General features: G+C 39.8%; 1 protein-coding gene across 5 annotated transcripts in view; it reads right to left on the bottom strand.

Moving 5' to 3' along the window:
* AFF2 (ALF transcription elongation factor 2) overlaps positions 1-14,541 on the bottom strand; it is a 323,600-nt gene that overhangs the window by 126,513 nt on the left and 182,546 nt on the right. The window lies entirely within an intron of this gene.

The following is a 14,541-nucleotide window of genomic DNA, read 5'->3' on the forward strand; positions in this document are numbered from 1 at the left end:
AGCACACTGGGGTTTGTGCCCATTGGAGAAGGGGGAAAATCACTAAAACCAAGGAACTGCACAAGTGCTGGCTTAGGCAGAGCTTGTAAATGCCCTTCTAATGAGTGTGCTTTATGGAGACACCGCTTCTTTCTTGCTTATCTTTGTTTTTAATTTAATAAATATCCAGAGAGGCAGTAATGGTTTTCTCTGGCATTCTGTTGCATCTTTTTCTTGGTTGTTTTTCTTTGACTTAAAAGCTCAGAAAGAATTCTTTCTTGAGACAAGGGAGGCAAAGAGCAGAAGAGCATCCAATCTCAGAAATGTTATGTACAATGGCCTGACTGCAGTAAAGTACACTTCCCAGCTGCTATTACACACTGGTCAAACCCAGGGCTAGTCACAATGAAGCTTATAAACAGACCAGTTTCTGTAGGTAACATGACAACCACTCAAATAAAATAATATAATCCAAATCCTGCATGCCTTGGCCAAACCCTGTGCCATGGAGGTTGCTTTGTGGCAAATCTCTTCATAACAAAATGATGAAACAGAGAATATATCACATAATTAAAAGAGGGCCAGGCATTCTGACTGAAGGCAGAAATGAAGAATATTCTAGAACTACAATTATAGGCCTGATCTCAGTCTCTTCCTGCCCACACAGAAAATGCACAGAGAGCCTGGGATTCATGGGGAGGTGATGCCACCAAACATTTCAGAATATTGCCTGTCAAAACACATGTAGTATCCACTGCCCACCTACTTGGCAGGCTGAAGTGTAAGCAAACCTAGTCATCTCCCTATTAGGGGACACGTGAATATAAAACAGTGGGAAAAGGAGCCTGCTATTATCTGAGGAAATTCAATTACAAGGTCAGAAATTCTGCCTCCACTGATGTTAGGACTATCCAATCTCTGTGTTTACAGAGTGACCTCATGAGCACCAAAACCTCTTACAAAGGTACAACCCAACTAGATGGAAGCATTTCACTTCAATTCTCACTACAATGAAATTTATTGGATAAAAAATTCCAGATAGGATCACACATGTGTAACACAAACATTCAAAGCTCATATAAACCATATAAACCAACACTGTGTATGGAAGGAGGGAGAAAGTATATATTTAGCTAAAGAAACAGACCTACATCTACCTACAGACAGGTGCCAGAGCCCTGCTGACCAAAGAACCTTGAGTGGTGGTAGAGAAAGTTTTGAGTTCATTAATCTGAAAAATGTCACTGAAAAATGTCTGGGCAGCAACCCCACACTGACCACCACAGAGCTGCATGTTCCAGGCACACAGAGCTCAGCTACAGAAGGACATGCACAAATGGCACTGCACTGTTGCCAGGGAAGGGTCAAAATCCCAACCCCACACCTTGTGGGGATGTGGCTGCTTAGCTCGCTCCTGCTCCATTCCTTCAGCACAGACAGGTTACTCTAAAGCATCAGGAGAAAAGATATCATTTGTTTAATCATCCACATGACTTCACATTCTTCCTTGTGCCCCAATTTCTTCTGGAGGTCTCTCATCTTTAAGTACTTGCTAAGCTCTATTTTGTTTAGCTTGTGAAATCTGATATATTCACCTTCTAATATGTTAAGACTATAAAGAGCCACACAGATGGTGTGTGTTGTGTATACACCCATTAAGACGTGTCTGTAACCACCTCAGTTTGTAAATACCTGAGAAAATAGACAGGGAATTAAATTCATGTTTTTTTCCAGGAAAAGTTAAAAGACTTTAATCAATCCAAATTTGGAAGTATTTAGAAATTCCTGGAAGTAAAAATAATAAAAGCAAGCATATGAAACACTTTAAAGAGGAGTTTAATGGAAACAAAGTAATCCCACAAAATTGAGTTAGGATTTATTTTCACATGGTTTGGACTTAAAATAATTCCAAAATCATGTTAACTGTTGGAGTGCGTAGATGACTGCTATAGAAGCATGCATTTTTTTATAGACCTGAAGAGTAAATGAGAAAGTAAACCTGCACTCTTTCTTGGCTTAAAAGTCACTGTGGTCTTCTGATGTAGTAACATCAAGCATCCTCCTTTCTGAAAATTATTTAAACATTGTTTTAATTGACTCCATGTGTTTTATTTATTAGAGCTAGACATGCTTGTCTCTTCAGCTTAGTCTGGTTTTTTTGGCTATAAAAGCCCTCAGGTAAGTAACTAAGAAGGACACATGCAGACACGATCTAATGAATCACCCAAAACACAAATACCCCAAGCAAACCTTCCAAGGGATGCAGAGGTACAAGGCCAAATAATGATTTAAATGGAAGGAGAGGACTGGGGAAGGATTTAAATTTGCAAGTTTTTAAGGAAGAGGGTAGAGAGAGAATTGACTACAGGGGATATGGGGCAGATGGTAAATAGCTTTACAAAACCAGTCCCTAAAATTAATAGCTGCCTTCAAGATTTATTTCCTGTCTCTGTATTTCATTTTTCCATCATTTCCTTCTCGTTCAAAAGAAAGCGTACCGTGTTTTAAAGTACAGATAAAAGCACTGAGCCAGGCTCTGAGTGGCCATTATGGAAAGAAAGAAGCAGGATTGTGTACTCTGCGTTCCTACTGAGGCAGCTTCCCTTCCTAGTGTGCTCTGAACTGCTTAGCCTGATCTAATTTGAAGCCTCCCAAGATACAGGGCTCATGCTACTTCCCTTGGGAGAACTGAGGGGAGACATGAGAACAGCCTTTAATTACAGAAAGAGCTGTTCCTAAAAGAGAGAATAATCTGTTCTCCAGCTTTATGGAGGATATGAACTTCAACTGCAGCCAGAAAACTTCCAGTTAGAGGTAAGAGAAAGCTCTTTTATGGTAAGGACCCTGTAGCACTGCAACAGATTGCTCAGAGGGCTCCATGGACTCCATCTGTGCAAGAACACCCCTAAGAACAGATAAGCACACATCAGTCAGGCATGGCTTAGGCAGAATTGATTTCTGCACTGGGACAGGGATCTGTAGGAGATGATGAGATTTCTAAGACCCTTCCCAGCTCTTTTCTTGTTCTGTAGTTTTGATAGATCACAACTGGTTTGGCCAAGCCCTACCCTTACTGCTTCTCTTTTGGATACCCCCACAAAGAGGCAGAAAACAAAGCAACAATCCCATTTTTTTTCTTCTGTGGCCACAAAGGCAGTCTCAGGACCAACACTTTCCCACATCATTAGAGGGCAGCCAGTGGAGCAGGAGGACCGGCCCCACACACATCTCTAGCAATAAATTCAGTCTGAGGCCACTGCTGCTAAAGAGACCTTACCTGTGATATTCTCTGTCAAATGACCCTCTCTTTTAAATCTTAGCTGACTTTTAGTACTTTTAAATCTTAGCTAAATCTGTTGTCTTAAACTTCCTCCAGTTTTTGGAGACACAGCATGTTAAAGTTGCATTCAGAAAAAAAATAATATGTGAAGAATAGATGTTCTAAGGCTATTACAAACTTGATGTTACAGCTGGTGCTAAGCAACCTACTGCCTTGATTGAATAAAGATAGGAATAAATACAGCCAAGTGATTTACCATTTATTAAAGACTCTATTAATGATTTGTTAATGTTTTATTAACTATTTATCAATGCAACCTTTGTAAAAAGCCTGTCTTGTTTCACAGCATCTTTCTGGTTTCTGCATTTATACAAAACTGATCAAACTCTCTCTGGTGGGAAGCCAGTAATGCATGAGGGGCAGCCACACTTTCTGTGTGAGACGCACGCTGAATTAAAAACCAGCTCAGCCTGTTTCAGCTTTGGAGGAAAGGCTAAGGAAAGAATGGATATACTGAAATATATTTATACATGGAAATGACAAGCAAATGACACTAAAGCCTAAAGGAACACAAAGACAATAAACCTAAGGGTTGTTTTCATTCATATTCCTTATGAAGGAATGCATAATTTGAACAAGCAGCTGGAAATACCCTGACCAGTAATCTGGCCTGCTTTACACTGGGTCAAAGGCTTCCTTAGGAAGGGATTTTGATACATTTTTGGTTTTGACATGGACATGATAAATTCATTAATATACATTGATTATGATGTTTCAGCATTTAAAAAAAATCTCATCAAAGGGATACCCCACCTTTTTCTGTGTAAGAGGAACAAAAAAATAAAAGACTTCGGTGATGGCCTCCAAAGAAAGCTATTTTTCATGCTATGAATGTTAAAGCTGAAAACCTTTTACTCATGCAATTGTTTTAGCAAATTTATTACGAGTGCCCAGTGCCAGCACATATATTTTGAGGAACAATGTGGTGGCATCTACAATAATGTCTTTGTCATACTACAATTTATCTTGTTACTGTCTCAAAAACTGCTTGAAAGACAATTGGAAATACAGTGCATACATGCCTGAGTTTATTATTGAGAAACTAGAGTTGATTCCACAAAAAACAACCATTTTTATGACCACAGCCTAAACCACAGTGTTCACCTGTGGGTTTATCAATGATGACTAATAAGTTCCTTTTGCCAGCTAGGGAATAGGATGCATTCCATATCATCCAATGGTAAATTAATATTTCTTTCCATTTTAACAAGAAGGGGACAGACAAAAATTATATTCTGTGAAAATGAATATAGAAATTGCTTTGGAAGCCAATTGTGGTTGACTATAAATTTTATGGCATATGTTTTCCTTTCCTACTTTGTTAGCATTTGGAAACCCACAAAGAAATATGGGTATTTTCTTTTTCTGTTGAGTTTCTCAGTACTCTATGACTCCTGTATATCTCAAACTTTTCAATATATTTTCCTCACACTGTAGCTTTTATAACTAATAACACTCATATTCTTTGCTTAGAGCATTTACAAGACAATAAAAAAAAAAGTAAATCATGATTGATGCACTTATTGCTCTAACCAATCTCGTGTGTGTGAAGAAAAACAAAGCTCCATTACAGTGAGAAGGTATCTCAGCTCAAGAGGCTGTTCAGGGGGAGAGTAATGAAGCCACAGCACATGAACCCACACTGGATTCAATTTCACAAGTCTGCTGCAGTCCTAAGGAAAGCATAGCCTGTAAAAATGTGTGTGCCCTGAGCAAGGATGCAGCTCCCTGCTGGGCCTGGCCCCAAATGTCCATGCTGTGCATACAGGAGCTCACCCCAAGGCTCCTCTGTCAAACACAGTGAATGCTTTTTTCCAAGGTGGTTCAGGATAGTTTTCTTCTGGGTCCACCTCAGGAAGATTATTTGGTCAAAAACTGGCCTGAATGTATGACATTGCCTAGGACAATCAATCCTTCAGCTCGATACCAAGCAGGTTTTGTGCCCTTCAGCACCTTCTCATGTGTTCTTAGCATTTTCAGGAGCATGCAGCACAATCCCCTATGGACCCACTATAAAGCACCATTATGATGAGCTGCACAGAGACAGAGATCTGAATCCCTACTCCTGCCAGGCTTAGACTCCCAGGATGAGTAAAGTGCATGTAGGACATGGGGACTTCACAGAATATAACTGGCAGAAAAAATCACACAATGTAAAAAATGACAAAAAATGAAGCAGGACTTTATAGCAAGCACATGGGACAGCTTCCTTGATGGGTTTTATGTGATGAGAGAATTAAGAGTTCAGTGGAAAATGGACATTAGAACTCATGAAGTCAAAGGCATCCTCCAGCTGTACCTCTGGTAACTGAACTAATGAACTAATGCCTTTGTTGCCCAGCACACAGAACCAGAGCCCTGCTTTGGACAGTATGTCCAGTGCAATGCCTCCTGCTCTTGGCAGCCTCTCAACCCCACTGAGATGCACTGCCATATCCCACTGATTTTATTTATTCAAAATAATACTTGTTGGTAACCATCCCCAGGGATGGCACATCTTATTGTCACAAGGGCCCCACAAGGTAGGAAGTATGCATTGAACTGTTAAATACAACATAACATCCTGGCACTGCAAGAGTATAGTATAAACAAAGGCACAATAAGTCATAAAAAGCTAATTCTTTCAAAAGTTACTAATACCAACATATAATTTCATCTCAGCAATTTAAAAAACATTGGCAAAAAACCCATTCTCCAAGCAAATAAGCAACTGTGTTTTGAAACTATTCATTGCTGGCACTTGTTTAAGGGAATCTGGTAATTTGTTCCATCCATCCTCAGCTTCACAAGCAAGAAAGCATGTCTTGAATTGCCTGTTTTCTTCTCTGAAACTTAGGGTTCACACCAAGACGAGAGCAGAACTATAATTTACAGTTACAAAACAAGACTACTCCTACCCTAAGGCACTCCACTGTGTGCATTTATACAATACATTACATCATCTCCTTTACATTGCCAGATGTAATCAATTCATGGGTTTTTCATACAAGTACAACAGGGTGTTATATAGTTACAGGACAAGACCTTATCAATGGAATTTATTATAAAATGCATTAAATTTCTGAAGCAACTTAAGGCAGCATAGTGAAAAAATAAAATCTCCAAATTCAATATGAGGCAAAATTAGATTGCTAAACCACAAACCCCCTTGTTCTGTAAGCGTAGCACAGAAACTGTGTAAGTTGTATATTGTGCAATAATTTTCAGACCCATGTAACCAGCTTATAACTTACATCCTGACAATATGATGAAACTGAGTCCAAAAATCATGAGAATTTGAAAGCATTAATTTGTGCCAGAAAATACCAGCTCTGGCCTTAAAACAGGAGCATTAATTACCTGAAACAGCATATAGGGGAAATTAAGAAACCAAGTTAGGCAACTCATTTAAATTTAAAGCCCAATTCTTTTGTTTAAGCCATGATTTGCTTTCATTAAAATTGGACTCTGAGTTGTTACTCATCAAATACAAAGAAATGAAGCTACCACACACTGCTGTCCAATACACACTGAAGTCCTTACAAAAGCTGTTTCTTTGCTTTCCAAACCAAGACTCTGCCAAATCTCTTATTCTGCCTACCACACAAGCAGTTTTGCAGCAGGGTTTTCCTGCGGGGGTGTGCCAGGGTAGCATTTGTTTTTGATGCTGCTCTTACACAGTCTCATCACCTCCACTGTAATGCTGCTAAACCAGCAGTCTGAGGCTGAAGACATAGTGAACACCTAGAAAGGCTGAAACCTGCCCTTACAAAGCTTTTTTCACCATTCCTTTTGCTTGGCTATATGATGCTCTCCCTGCCATGTGTCTCAGTTGAGAACTTGCTTCTCTCTTCATGCACGAAGAACTCACTTTCCCCTGTGAAGCACAGTTATCTTCCCATAAGTGCCTACTTCAGAGACTATGAATGCTCCGTGGGGTACAAACTGTCTCATATTTTGTCTTATGCAATGCCTAGGGTAGTGGTAAAACTTCTGAATATTGTCTGAAAATTTGGAATAGAGATTATGGGCTGAAAAATCCAATGGGTGTGTCCAAAAGGTATGGATAACACAGGCACAGCTTGATCAGAATTCAGCAAGCCCTGGATATACAAAGCCTGATGATTGTTTCCTCTAATTTTGTCACCTCAGTTTCTTTTGTAAAGCTAAAAAGCTTAGGATGCCTGCCATACAATACACTGTGGGTCCTCATCTGTAACACAGAGGTGGAGTCCTTGCTGCTTCTCATGCTCAAACCTTTAATTCTGTTCTCTTACAGAAAGACCTAACCAGACACCTGAAACCCTCTCATGCAACCTGGCATTTATTATAGTAATTTTAGCCTTTAGAAAAGAACAAACATTTCAGTCTGAATTTCCTTTTTCTCACTTGCACCTTGAAGCAGGTCTGTTCCTGCATCTGTGTGTCCTGTAAATCATGCCAACACTCTCCTTTGATCCACTCCTGCTAAGCTAACAGGTGTAGAAAAAATGGATGTATGTTATAGAAGATGTTTTGATACAACATATACTTTTTTTGGCATGTCAGCCTTATCCAAATAAACCAGCTTAAACAGTAAAGAAAACTGAAGCCAAAACATGCTGAGGTCTTTTTTGATCTCCTTTAAGGTATTGAGGCTTCAGAGTATTTCTGGTAGACAGATTCCCACTGTTGCATACATTTGATTCCTCATTTCCCAGCATGTTCTTTCTTACAAAGCTAGTTGGAGGCTGGAAACGTTAAATCCTTGGGACTGCCACTAAGACATACGACAGCTGAGGATGCCTGGTCCCACACAGAGCAGTCCCAGTGCCTGAAATCAGTGTGCTCTGACTGTGCACCAGATTGACAGAGCCTCCTGTGTCTGCATTTTTAAAAACTTCTGACAGCAAACTACATTGAAACAAACTAACTCCTAAAAACAGGGCTGAAAAAGGGCAAAGTCTGTAACCTTCCTGTCTCAAAGCACTACTTCTTTCCCACAGGAAAATCAATGAATAGGACACAAAAGGCACAGCACTGAAATGCTGTAAATTCAGTGCTCCAGCATTTAAACATCGGATCTCTACATAACCAGACGATGACATGCATTGTCTTTTCTGCTTCTAGATGGCCCAAAAGGAATAGCAAAGTGTTCATTAGTAATAGTTTATCAGGGATTGTGTGAGCAATTTGGAACAAACTTGGAGCAAGCCCAAGAAAAGACCACCCAGCAGAGCCATGGCTGCCTGGGTAGCTCCAAGCAGCGCTGGAGTGACACAGCTCCAGCTGGTGTCAAACACTGACAACTACCAGCTACCAAGCAAAGATGAACGGGAGTAAACATGTCAAAGGATGGTGGGGGGGGGGGGTTGTTTTTTTTTTTTGTTGTTGTTGTTGTTGTTGGTTGGTTTTTGTTTTTTTTTTTAAAGTATGAAGTGCAATGTATTATTATATTCAAGCAACTACCAAAAGGAGTTGTTGATCTCGCTTTGCTGGAGACACACAAAGGCTGGATGCAATAGCATGGCATTCTTTTTGAAGGGTAACTTGTGTTGTAAGTGAAAGATGCTAGAAAACGACAATGCTGCTGCAAAGTAGACAGAATGATACATTTAGTCAAATTCCCAGTCTAAGCCTTTTCAAAGAACACAAGCAGTTAGTGCAACATTCCTTAGGGCTCCTGTATTCTTTCAAACATGATCGCTTTCTTGTAGTTTACACTTATCATATTAAGAAAAATGGTAATGAGGAGATCATGACAACCTCTTTTAAAAGAAACAATGACTCAATTGCCAAGGAAAAGAAGGAGTGATAACTATTTTTATGGTAAGAAGCCTCCAGTGAACGCCTCACTGTTGAACTATGTTCTTTGTTTTTGTCTGAACTCAGGAATGACAAGGGACTGCTCTTCAAAAAAATTCTAAGCACCAGTTTTCATTTGATTGGTACATTACTTTTTCAGATAACTGGCAGTTCAGACCTCTTGTTGAAAACATTAGGGACTCGAGAGGCTGGAAATGATAAAATACTGGAATAAGTGGGAAGGGATTAATTGGCTTAATTTAAAAATAAATAAAAAAAATAAGTCACTACTGGGAATGTGCCTACAAACCAAACATGAAGGGTTTTTATCCTAAAGCTCAGAAGAGCATTTTTAAAGGTTACTCTACCTTGGTGTACACAACATTTTCTTTAGTAAGATATACTCATGGCAAAGAAATTAATGGACTACAAAGCCCAAAGGGGCTTTTAACACTCGATGCTTGTGCAATAAATGCCATCAGAGGATCTCAAAGCATCCCTCACAGAAGATCAGTACCTGCCACTTTCTAGCTTGGCTCCAGAGGTGACATTTGGTCCACACTTTAAACCCCTCTATCAACCCACAGCAAACACAATGAATACAACTCTGCCCATTTTTTTTCCATGCCAGTCTGCTATGCCCTTGTGGGTTCCTGTTGCTCCTGTTTCACACCCTGCAAAGTACCAGTAGGTATTTCCACCTCCCCAACAATATTTGCTCACACATTGAACAGAAATTTCGGAACAGAGAAAACATTTAAACAAGAGCTGTAGAGTGTTGATAACAGGTTTCTAATGACTGCCACACCAAGCCCTGGCCCCAGGAGCTCTGGAAGGCTATGCAGGGACACTTTCAGCAGGTAGAACACACAGGGTATGAGGAATGTTTTAAAATAAATCTGGGCACTTGGGTCAGAACTTCAGATTCCTGTTTGGAGACAGCTTTTCCCTCCTGCCTCTGAACAATGGTCAACAAACACCTCAGGGCTCTGAAGAAATCAAATAATCTTCATTCTAACACTAGAACCTGACATTTTCTTCAGCTGACTTCTGCAAGGCTGGGTGCCTGTATGACTGATTTTAAATCAAAGAGAAATGTGAGAAATTCATTAAGAAAAAAAAAAAAAAGAAGAAAATTATAAAAAACATTCTGGTCAGATTTTCCAGTAATCCAAAGAAATTGTTACACCACTGACAAATCAATGTGGCAGGATCTACTGGCTAATTAAACAAATGTGACAATTTTACTGTGACAATTTGAAAACACTCAAAAGTGTCACCTATCCACAGTGTGCATTCTTCTAGAATGTATATTAAAATCCGTGTAGTGTAATAAGAAATTGAAAGGAACTTACATATTCAATAAAAACACAATTATAAGCATAATTTGAAATGTACAGCTAAAATAGATTGGAAGTTCATAAGGTTTCTCAGAACATTAAATTCAATGACACGCTTTTTTTAAAGAAATGTTAGAAATTCAGATAAGCCACAGTATGTAGTATAATTTTAAATATCTGATAGAGCCTTGCTTTTGCCCAATTATCACACCAATAATTCCAGCTGAGGACATGAATGCATTTTGCTCACAACTAATTTAACTTTCAACAATGGCAGTGTGGGTGAGGTTCTATTTCAGCATTTCACAGAAGGAGACACAGTGGAGCAAAGGGGCATCTCAAGGTTATTCAGGAAGATCAAATGTAGGGTGTTTTATCTGAGTCTATGTATTCAAGCATTTATTGAGAGGGTGTTCAAAGACATGAGGAGATGAACCATACCAGTCTTTCACTGGCAGATTTGAAGTGATGTATTCTGAAGACTGACAGCTGGAACAATCTCCACAGATAAGAAGGAAGATGCCTTCAGAAAGAGCTCTGCTGACTATGGAGCATAACAGACCAATGGCACACAGCAAAGACAGGAATTCTCCTCCCCAAAAGGCAGATTCTAGAGCTGTTCTCACTGCAGAATGTGGAACAACTTGAACTTAAGACAGATGAGGATCACAAGACTGACTGACCACATCAGGCTCCTTCCACAAACCTCATGGGGGCTGGCAAGTCTGACTATGTGTCACCATACAACTTTTCCCAAGGAAAAGTCCACCTGCTTGTCCATGGGGTCCCTCAGGAGGAAATAAAATAAGTTTTGGTCCATACATGAATTGGTGTCTGCATTCTTGCCTTAAGAAGTTAGGAGTAGCTTCAGTTAAACTCAGACCTCAGTGCATTATGAAAATGGCAAAGCACTCCTGGTTACTGCTGTAACAGAACACTTCCATCCATCTCTGAGCTCAACAATGGGATTCAAAGTTGAAACTTCAGATTTGCTCCCGGTGTCAACTTTGTCCTGTACTCTTTACTTTTCCTCAAGGAGCTCGGAGCAGTAAAGCATCAAAAGTTGCAACATGCAGGTGTATACAAAGCATAAAGGGGGAAACTGAGCATGCCTCAAGTACCTGGTATCTTTTTGATCCATGATTTTAATTTCCCTAGTACTTTCCTTGCATATGTTTCTTTTAACCATCAATTATTTTTTTATTGTCATAGCCAGAAACTTCAGAGGGGATTTTCAAAAATGTAAGCTCTTGAAACTGTTTCTGGTTTGTTTAGTTACATCTCCCAGTCCAGTCTTCCCTTGGACACTGCAAGTGTCCTAGCCCTTTCCTAGTCTGCTTCTCTTGACTAATTGTGATTAGACTAAGTCATCCTTCATGGACCCCACGAGCCTCCTCAGCAGAGCTGACTTACAGGGAAGATTTCTACCAGGATTTAAAGCATGCAACATTTGCCCTCAGGGCTGCAAAAATGGAGCTCTTCCCATTTGCGAGAGAAAGAGCCACAGAAGATGTTACAGACATTTCAAACCAGAATTGTTTCCAAAGCATGCATTCATTTCAGAAAGTCTAACACAATTTTAATATGTTTTCAATGTCTTCATTCTGTGCCGAAAGCAATTTGTAATGTAGACTACACATTCTTAATCTATTTAAATGAAAGGTAACATTGCTAGCAGTTTAAACACTCAGTGCCCATATTTACCATGTTTCACTTTGACAGGACAAGATGAAATAACAAAAATGATTAATCTGAGACCAGAGAAATATTCTACTACCTGTATCTCAAAACAGGACTAGATTTTTTTGCTTAATGCTCTGTCAGTAACTGTGTAAGTGGAGTAGGGGAGCTTTAGATGGCTTTTCTGCTTGGCCACACTGCAGACTGTCATTTTGGAATCAGCAGCAGCACTCCAGGACAGACACACAACAGGCTCTGGAGTTCTTAATCATGTTTTTATACAACATAAACTCATGAGCCCACAAGGTCTTTAGGAGAGGATACCTGGTACAGCTAGAGCCAAACACTGTAACACCACAGTAATGTTTCAAATTTTCCATGCAGTTCAGCACTTGGGGCCTTTTTCTGTTCATGGGAGCATAGAAAAGGTCAGAGTTGATCTGACATGCCAGATTCCTTGGGTCTGTTTTCTTTCACACTTTCACTCCAAGATAAGGGAATTACTCTTTAGTTACAAGGATGAAAAAGGAAGGGAATTCAGGTCCCACGGGTCTCCAAATTGGGAGTAGGAATCTTAGTTTTATGACATTCTCCACTCAACTGGAAGACTCCACCAAATTGTTTTCCCACATTTTTCATCTCTTTCACTTATTTCTGGAACTGCAAGACTTAGTGGTATTTGAAAAAAACAATATATAAAATAATGAATGTTTTTAAGTTCTGTAGAGAGTGCATTTGATCTTCCCCAAGAGTTGCAAAACTTGCTATCTTTTCCTCTAAGAAAATAACTTTGTTTCATTTACTTTCTTGTTTGAACTGGCTTTAAAACAATTACTTTGTATAGTCTCATAAACAGTAATTATTTTTATCATAACAGAGTACTTAATCAGAGTGAGGATGCTGAGCATGTAACACTGCAATACATGGTGGATTGTTTCTGAGCTGACTTTCAGTGAGGGAGAGAAACTAAAAAATGGTTGTTTTGGTGAAAAGAGACGCTGAAGAGCTTGGAAAACAAACTTCACTCCTTCACTGGCAGTCATTCACTTATCATTTATCATGGGAGTACTTTGTTTCTCTTCAGGAGCAGCAATACATGTCCAAACTCTTGTGATGGCAGCTCACTTTACAGTAATTTTAGTAGCAATGGTAAATCTGGCAATGATGGCAGAATTATATCATACTACTGAAATCAGCAATATTTCAATTTGGCAGTACAAAAATATGTGCTAAAATATTATTGTAAAGCAGATAAGAAAACAGAATTGAATAGTGAGTTTGAAACAGGTGCACAGCAATCTCTCTCTCTTTTCCTGAATACCTTTTGTAATCTTTTTTTATTGTTACAGTGTAGACAGGCTGCAATAGACCCACATAATGATCAGATTTTACATTTCAAAGTTCTTTGCTAAATAATTTATTTAATACTGCTATGAAAATAAAACCTTTATTTGATAAATGTGCCTGCAAGCTGGAATCAGACCTTGCTTGTCTGTCCTGACAAAGGTCTAATCTTTTGCTGCATTACATCTTGAAGAGGCATTTATCCCTGTAACAGGCAGGTGCAGAACACCAGCTTTCGAGCACAGGAAACTCTGCACACCCACGCACATTTGTCAGAGCAGACAGCCAACCTTTCCTCCCTGTCACCTCCCCAGCAGCACAGCCTTGCCTTCAGCTGGCAGCACCAAGCAGATTTATGCTATAGATCTACAGCACAAGTGTAGATCACCTCAGATGTAACCTGTGCAATCCAGCCCTGCAATGGGGACCCACAAACAACCAAGCACTTGGCATCGACTCACCAGCTTCCCACCCTGCAGCCTGAGGACAGCTCTGAGCTTTACACATGAGGCACCCTCAAGTTAATGCAGGCAGCTTTGGGATTGTGCTCCTCAAGTGCTTTTCTCACAGGTGCCACCATAATGTTTTCACTGTAAAGGTGAATGGCCAAAAATTTGGATAATCTTTTTCTGCCATGGTCAGGGGCAGCACTTGGGGGCCAAGGGTGTGCTCTGGGCTGGGAAGACCTAACACTGCCTTTTCCAGCTCCCTAAGAGCCTTCTGCACTCCAAGCTTGTCCTCAAATGACTCCAACTACTGATGTCACCCTTCCTGTGTGCATTCTGGACAGTGCACAAAATGCTGGGAAAGGATTCCTTCAACCTTCCTGGAATTGCTGCTGAATGCAACAACTGTGGTGATAATGTTTGTGGTGATACTGAGACCAATATTGAGCTGATCACCTACCAAACCAGGAAGGAGCTGTTCTCAAGGAAATACTCAGCATTTCCATTTTCTGGAGTGAGACCAAATCTGCAGATGTGCTCAGCAGAACAAAGAACAGGTCTCTGCCTTTATGTATACCTAAAGTAATGCAGAGGTAACTATTTTTTTATTTTATAACAGCAGCAGCAATGTAAGTGGAACTGCTGCCAA

This window comes from Melospiza georgiana, chromosome 12, assembly GCF_028018845.1.
Source record: "Melospiza georgiana isolate bMelGeo1 chromosome 12, bMelGeo1.pri, whole genome shotgun sequence".
Classification (NCBI taxonomy): domain Eukaryota; kingdom Metazoa; phylum Chordata; class Aves; order Passeriformes; family Passerellidae; genus Melospiza; species Melospiza georgiana.